An 8344-nucleotide genomic window follows, 5' to 3' on the forward strand; every position below is an offset into this window, starting at 1 on the left:
CATCAGAGACATGAAATACATTTGTGGTCTATTACTTCCTAGTGTTCACAATAAACAATGTCATTATTGCACATTACACAGTTTAAATAGGATTTTTAAAAAACTAGAACCGGGAAGTTGTAAATTTAGTCTGATGCAAGATGCAAATGTAATTTTCTCCTGCAGGTGACGATTTCTGAATTTCATATGTCTTTTTCAGCTGTTTTTTTAAAGAAAAATATTCCATGCGATATAAAATATTGTGATCTAGGTTTAAATAAAATCTTCAAAATCTTACATAAACCACTGTACATAATGAAAATCACCTTCAGATGTTACTATCAACGTGGATGAATCAGTTTCTTATTTGAGTTTTTTGTCATTATCTCCTGCAGGTCAAGATTATGACCAGTGCTTCCCAGAAGTTAAAGTACGGCGCAACACATTGTATAATGTCTCACTCGGAGAAGACCTCAGGATCAGCTGCCCACTTACTCTCTGTAACAATTCACCACCAACAGTCACCTGGTATAAACTTGGTAAAAAGGACGTACTAGTCAACGTCAGCAGTGGGAGTCACATTAGACAAGAGTGGGAACTGTTACAACATTTAGAAGGGACATCATTTCTGTTCTTTAAAAACATCCTCATCAGTGACTCAGGACTGTATCGATGTCAAAGTGGAGATGGTATGGGTCACATTATTACCATCTCTGTTAATGGTGAGTGTGATTTTTCAGTAATTTAATACATCAAAACTGGACAGAAACTTGTGTTTCAGCTGATTCACAGTAACTGACATTTGCTGCTAAATATTACACGAACAGATTCAGTTTTGCATTGTTTTTCATTACTAACTATAAAACAGTTCTAAAAATGTTTCCCCCTTTTGCCCCTTTTTTGTGCATCTCATTAAGATGATAGAAAAATATTTTGAAAAAAAAACAAACAAATTTTGTGGTACAAAAACACTCTACACTGTATAATTCAGGTAGAACTGAGCCCACAACAGTCACATGGACGACTTTGGAATCAGGTAAGAAGTTAATTCACTCTCTCAGACTGGTGTTGCTGAGATACTGTTTTTTGTACATGAATAAACATTTCATTCTGTACAGCACGCAAGCAAGCGAGAGTTTAATTCTTACGGCTTCTGTTAGACAGTTATCACATGTCTCCTTTAACATGCTTTGTAATTTGTATGTAGTTTGCACACAGTACATAACTGATTCATTGATGCATCTAATGTCCTCTGTTATCTTGCAGGGATAATGACTGCGGACACTTTTGGTCCCTATGTCCCCTGCATTGTTGGAATCATGGTGTTTGTCATCGTAGTTACAGCTATATATGTTACACCAAAGAGTGTGTGTGTTTATATTTGCATTCACAGTAGCTGAATGATTCCTCAGGGCCAGTTGGCACTGATGTGCGTGTGTGGTATATTATAAAACTGATTTAATGTGATGTCATTCCAAGCTGATCTCTGTATGAGACAATCCAGGACCACAGCAGATCCAGATTCAGAGAACAGGGTTGGCGGCTCAATCCCCGGGTCCACTGTTCCCATCTAAGGACCTTTGGCCAAGATGCTGAACCCCAAGTTCGTGCCTTGCATTGCAACTACAGCATCTGTGCTATTCATAACTGAATCTGTGCTTCAAAGTGCATTTTGCAAGATCAAAGCTATGATTACAAAACTTTTTGTATTCATTTCAGGACTGTAACCTATATCTGATTTATTACATTTTTATGGTTGTGCTTTGTGTCAGGATGCAATGATACTGATATTTTTTTTTATTCCTGTACCATAGAGCTCTATTGATCAAAGACGAATAAAAATACTCAAATGAGACAGAGTGTTGCACTGGGGGACATATGTCTTCATTTTAATACACCGGGACACTGTAGTTTAGTTTGAGTCAGTCAAACACACACAGTCCATCTGCTGTAAATACTCACTTGCAAATGCGTATTCATCCGCTACTGAAAATAATCCCACAACAAATTGACTCTTTGCAGCTGTTTGAGTAACTTTTGCTAAAATCCTAAAATTCACACTTGTTATGGTTAATTACATTTTATAGAAATGAGACTAAATTTTGTACATCTGTGCTGCACTGGATTCAATTTGCTAATAGCAGAAGTATTGACTCACATTGACATTATCCACTTAGGTACTAAGTCACCACCCCCTCTTTTAGTGCTGTGGTGTAGGATGAGTGTGTTTCCTTTTGCAGCATAACCTGTAATAGTGATATGCACACACACCAGAGACCACCATGATCAAAAACAGGAAGTGACAAGACATTTAGCGTGATAAAGAGCACACCAACAGTCTGAGTTGTTTTATAGAAGTGGTTTGCTGGTTCTTCAAGTGTCACCACCAGGAGATTTAACTGCCTGACCATCTTTCATGTGTCCATCTTGGTGGTACTTGTTATCACTTGAGACACTGATGGCAAGTTGTGTCTCTGCTGCTTGACATAATGCATTCACAAATATCAGATAAATTATGTTTTCCAGTTCAGAAGTTTGTAAATAGCAAACTACACACGACCGATTCAATTTAAATCGTGTTAGTAAAAAGTGTGAAACATGATTTACAATTAAAAACCTGTAATAAAATATGTGTTTGATGCTATAAAGCTGTAGACCTCTAAACTAAATGTGAACGTATGTGTGTTGCCTCACCCCGTTTCGTGAGTTCAATTTGTTTAAACTCCCGAGTCTTGAGAAAGTTTGCATGATTAAAACTGTACTAAGTTGCAATCTGCTGTAGAATTGTTGGTGCTTTTAAATCCACAAGTGCAAATCGTAGGAGGCTGTGAGCTGCCAAATTACAGGTGTGTGTTCAGTGTGGAAACTTGCTCTACACATTTCTTCCCATCAGTATGAAACTAACAATGTCCAATTACTGTTTGTGGGACCAAAGCCTGTCACAGCTTGTTCCTCTTTCATGAAGCTCCACAGTCCAAAGATCATGTAAAACACTTTTAATCTCCACACTGGTTGACATAATGCTTCAGTAACATGAATGAGAACCACTCAGCACACACCCTCCTGCTGATGTGAATCTTTACCAGAACAACAAATGTGTATTAATCCACTTCTGAAAATAGTCCCCAACAAATTCACTCTTTACACCTGTGCCCACTTGTCTTAGATGACTTTTTCAAAAAAAGGGGAGAAAATGGGACAATGTTTGAATGATTGCACTCTGTTTTAAAGACTAACATCTTCTAACATCGACTAACAGGGTTATGAATGCAACCGCAAGGGGGCACAAGCCAGTGTCTTCTTGTGCCAGTCCCAAGTCTGGATAAATGCAGAGGGTTGTGGCAGGAAGGGCATCCGACGTAAAACACATGCCAAATCAAACATGCGAATCGTGACAAAGACTTCCATACCGGATTGGTCGGGGCCCAGGTTAACAACGACCGCCACCGGTGCTGTTGACCTACAGGGTACCGGTGGAAATTGGATTACTGTTGGTCGAAGACGAAGAAGAAGAGGAGGAAGGTGTGTTCGTAGGCAGAGAGAGAAGAGGAAAGCTAAGAATGTAGGACTGACAGTAGGGACTTTGAATGTTGGTACTATGACAGGGAAGGCTAGAGAGTTGATCGACATGATGCAGAGAAGGAAGGTGGACATACTGTGTGTCCAGGAGACCAGGTGGAAAGGTAGCAAGGCTAGAAGCTTAGGAGCAGGGTTCAAGTTGTTCTACCATGGGTCAGATAGGAAGAGAAATGGAGTAGGAGTTATACTGAAAGAGGATTTTGTGAGGAATGTTCTAGAGGTGAAAAGAGTATCAGACAGGTTGATGAGTCTGAAGCTGGAAGTTGAGGAGGTGATGTTCAATGTTCAGTGGTTATGCCCCACAGGTAGGATGTGAGTTAGAAGAGAAGGAGAAATTCTGGAGTGAGTTAGATGAAGTGATGCAGAGCATCCCCAGAGGTGAGAGAGTTGTCATTGGTGCAGATTTCAATGGGCATGTAGGTGAAGGGAACAGAGGTGATGAGACTGTTATGGGCAGGTTTGGTGTTCAGGACAGGAACGCAGAAGGTCAGATGGTGGTTGACTTTGCAAAGAGGATGGAAATGGCTGTAGTAAGCACTTTCTTTCAGAAGAGGGAGGAACATAGGGTGATGTACAAGAGCGGAGGTAGAAGCACTCAGGTAAACTACATCTTGTGTAGACGCTGTAATCTGAAAGAGATCAGTGACTGTAAAGTGTTGGTAGGGGAGAGTGTAGCCAGACAACACAGGATGGTGGTGTGTAAAATGATGCTGGTGGTGAGGAAGATGAAGAGGACTAAGGCAGAGCAGAGGACGAAGTGGTGGAAGTTGAAAAAGGAAGAATGTTGTGTAGCTTTCAGGGAGGAGCTGAGACAGAATCTGGGTGGTTTGGAGGTGCTTCCAGATGACTGGACTACTAAAGCTAATTTGATCAGGGAGACAGGTAGGAGGGTACTCGGTGTGTCATCTGGAAAGAGGAAAGTGGACAAGGAGACTTGGTGGTGGAACGAGGAAGTTCAGGAGTGTATACAGAGAAAGAGGTTAGCTAAGAAGAAGTGGGACACAGAGAGACTGAAGAGAGTAGACAAGAGTACAGGGAGATACAGCGTAAGGTGAAGGTAGAGGTGGCAAAGGCCAAACAAAGAGCATATGAGGACTTGTATGTTAGGTTGGACACTAAAGAGGGAGAGGTGGATTTGTACAGGTTGGCCAGACAAAGAGATAGAGATGGAAAGGATATGCAGCAGGTTAGGGTGATTAAAGATAAGGATGGAAATGTATTGACAGGTGCCAGGAGTGTGATGGGAAGATGGAAGGAGAACTTTGAAGAGTTGATGAACGAGGAAAATGAAAGGGAACAAAGAGTAGATGAGGTGACTGGTGTGGAGCAGGAAGTAGCAAAGATTAGTAAGACTGAAGTGAGGAGGACGTTGAAGAGGATGAAGAGTGGAAAGGCAGTTTGTCCTGATGAGATACCTGTGGAGGTATGGAAGTGTCTAGGAGAGGTGGCAGTAGAGTTTCTGACTAGTTTGTTTAACAAGATCTTGGAGAGTGAGAGGATGCTGAGGACTGGAGGAGAAGTGTACTGGTACCAATTTTTAGGAACAAGGGAGATGTGCAGAGCTGTGGCAACTACAGAGGAATAAAGCTGATGAGCCAAACAATGAAGTTGTGGGAAAGAGTAGTGGAAGCTCAGCTAAGGGCAGAGGTGAACATTTGTGAGCAGCAATATGGTTTCATGACAGATGAGGTTAGACAAGAATCTCCATGGACTATGATGTTTGCAGATGACATTGTGATTTGTAGTGAGGGCAGGGAGCAGATACTCAAAAATTCCCAACGTGTAGGCTTGACCAAGGTTAAAAAGTGTGTGAGAGTGTGTGCTTGTGTATGTGTTTGTGAGGTCTGAATGTGATATGTTGAGTGTGTTTGCCTTTACAGGAAAATATGTTGCACAGACCACCTAAACAAAAGCAGGAAGTAACAATGACTGAGTGTCTTTTACATCTTCGATACCAATAGTTATACGGAAGTAGCTGCTTCCACCCTGAGATCTAACATGTGTCTGACCATCCTTCATGTGTCCATCCTGGTGGTACACATCCTAACTTTGGCTGCTGACAGTAAGTTACTGTTTATTCTTTCTAAACTTTTCAAACTGTCTCAGTCTGAGCAGGGCTCGGTTATTGTCTGTCTTTTACTTCCGCTTAATGCATTCACAAGAATTAATAAGATCAATAATATTTTACTGTCATACAAAGTATAAATACTAAAGTCTCAGAATTATGCATCACAGCCATGTTTAGATTAGATCCAAAGCAGGTTTAGAGGACACATATTGTCCTCGACAAACCCAGACTCAACAGTGTAACATTAAAGCTCATCAGAGACATGAAATACATTTGTGGTCTATTACTTCCTATTGTTCACAATAAAAAATGTCATTATTTCACATTTAAACAGTTTAAATAGGATTTGTCATGGCTAAAAAACTAAAACTCGGAAGTTGTAAATTTAGTCTGATGCAGGATGCAAATGTCATTTTCTCCTGCAGGTGACGATTTCTGAATTTCATATGTCTTTTTCAGCTGTTTTTTAAAAGAAAAATGTTCCATGCGATATAAAATACTGTGATCTAGATTTAAATAAACCTTTGTTCAAAATCGTACATAAACCACTGTACAAAATGAAAATCACCTTCAGATGTTACTATCAACGTGGATGAATCAGTTTCTTATTTGGGTTTTTTGTCATTATCTCCTGCAGGTCAAGAATATGACGAGTGCTTCCCAGAAATTAAAGTACGGCGCAACACATTGTATAATGTCTCACTCGGAGAAGACCTCAGGATTAGCTGCCCACTTACTCTCTGTAACAATTCACAACCAACAGTCACCTGGTATAAACTTGATAAAAGGGACGTACTAGTCAACGTCAGCAGTGGGAGTCACGTTAGACAAGAGTGGGAACCGTTACAACATTTAGAAGGGACATCATTTCTGTTCTTCAAAAACATCCTCATCAGTGACTCAGGACTGTATCGATGTCAAAGTGGAGATGGTATGGGTCACATTATTACCATCTCTGTTAATGGTGAGTGTGATTTTTCAGTAATTTAATACATCAAAACTGGACAGAAACTTGTGTTTCAGCTGATTCACAGTAACTGACATTTGCTGCTAAATATTACACGAACAGATTCAGTTTTGCATTGTTTTTCATTACTAACTATAAAACAGTTCTAAAAATGTTTCCCCCTTTTGCCCCTTTTTTGTGCATCTCATTAAGATGATAGAAAAATATTTTGAAAAAAAAACAAACAAATTTTGTGGTACAAAAACACTCTACACTGTATAATTCAGGTAGAACTGAGCCCACAACAGTCACATGGACGACTTTGGAATCAGGTAAGAAGTTAATTCACTCTCTCAGACTGGTGTTGCTGAGATACTGTTTTTTGTACATGAATAAACATTTCATTCTGTACAGCACGCAAGCAAGCGAGAGTTTAATTCTTACGGCTTCTGTTAGACAGTTATCACATGTCTCCTTTAACATGCTTTGTAATTTGTATGTAGTTTGCACACAGTACATAACTGATTCATTGATGCATCTAATGTCCTCTGTTATCTTGCAGGGATAATGACTGCGGACACTTTTGGTCCCTATGTCCCTTGCATTGTTGGAATCATTGTGTTTGTCATCGTAGTTTCAGCTATATATGTTACACCAAAGAGTGTGTGTGTTTATATTTGCATTCACAGTAGCTGAATGATTCCTCAGGGCCAGTTGGCACTGATGTGCGTGTGTGGTATATTATAAAACTGATTTAATGTGATGTCATTCCAAGCTGATCTCTGTATGAGACAATCCAGGACCACAGCAGATCCAGATTCAGAGAACAGGGTTGGCGGCTCAATCCCCGGGTCCACTGTTCCCATCTAAGGACCTTTGGCCAAGATGCTGAACCCCAAGTTCGTGCCTTGCATTGCAACTACAGCATCTGTGCTATTCATAACTGAATCTGTGCTTCAAAGTGCATTTTGCAAGATCAAAGCTATGATTACAAAACTTTTTGTATTCATTTCAGGACTGTAACCTATATCTGATTTATTACATTTTTATGGTTGTGCTTTGTGTCAGGATGCAATGATACTGATATTTTTTTTTATTCCTGTACCATAGAGCTCTATTGATCAAAGACGAATAAAAATACTCAAATGAGACAGAGTGTTGCACTGGGGGACATATGTCTTCATTTTAATACACCGGGACACTGTAGTTTAGTTTGAGTCAGTCAAACACACACAGTCCATCTGCTGTAAATACTCACTTGCAAATGCGTATTCATCCGCTACTGAAAATAATCCCACAACAAATTGACTCTTTGCAGCTGTTTGAGTAACTTTTGCTAAAATCCTAAAATTCACACTTGTTATGGTTAATTACATTTTATAGAAATGAGACTAAATTTTGTACATCTGTGCTGCACTGGATTCAATTTGCTAATAGCAGAAGTATTGACTCACATTGACATTATCCACTTAGGTACTAAGTCACCACCCCCTCTTTTAGTGCTGTGGTGTAGGATGAGTGTGTTTCCTTTTGCAGCATAACCTGTAATAGTGATATGCACACACACCAGAGACCACCATGATCAAAAACAGGAAGTGACAAGACATTTAGCGTGATAAAGAGCACACCAACAGTCTGAGTTGTTTTATAGAAGTGGTTTGCTGGTTCTTCAAGTGTCACCACCAGGAGATTTAACTGCCTGACCATCTTTCATGTGTCCATCTTGGTGGTACTTGTTATCACTTGAGACACTGATGGCAAGTTGTGTCTCT

The 8344-nt window shown here is 39.9% G+C and overlaps 1 long non-coding RNA gene across 1 annotated transcript; it reads left to right on the top strand.

Moving 5' to 3' along the window:
• Window positions 1-5356: 5356 nt before the first annotated feature.
• LOC137125801 (uncharacterized) lies at window positions 5357-8344 on the top strand. Its single transcript, XR_010914209.1, has 3 exons — window positions 5357-5620; window positions 6264-6904; window positions 7135-8344. It is a non-coding gene; the product is annotated as an uncharacterized lncRNA (long non-coding RNA).

This window comes from Channa argus, chromosome 4 (genome assembly GCF_033026475.1).
Source record: "Channa argus isolate prfri chromosome 4, Channa argus male v1.0, whole genome shotgun sequence".
Classification (NCBI taxonomy): domain Eukaryota; kingdom Metazoa; phylum Chordata; class Actinopteri; order Anabantiformes; family Channidae; genus Channa; species Channa argus.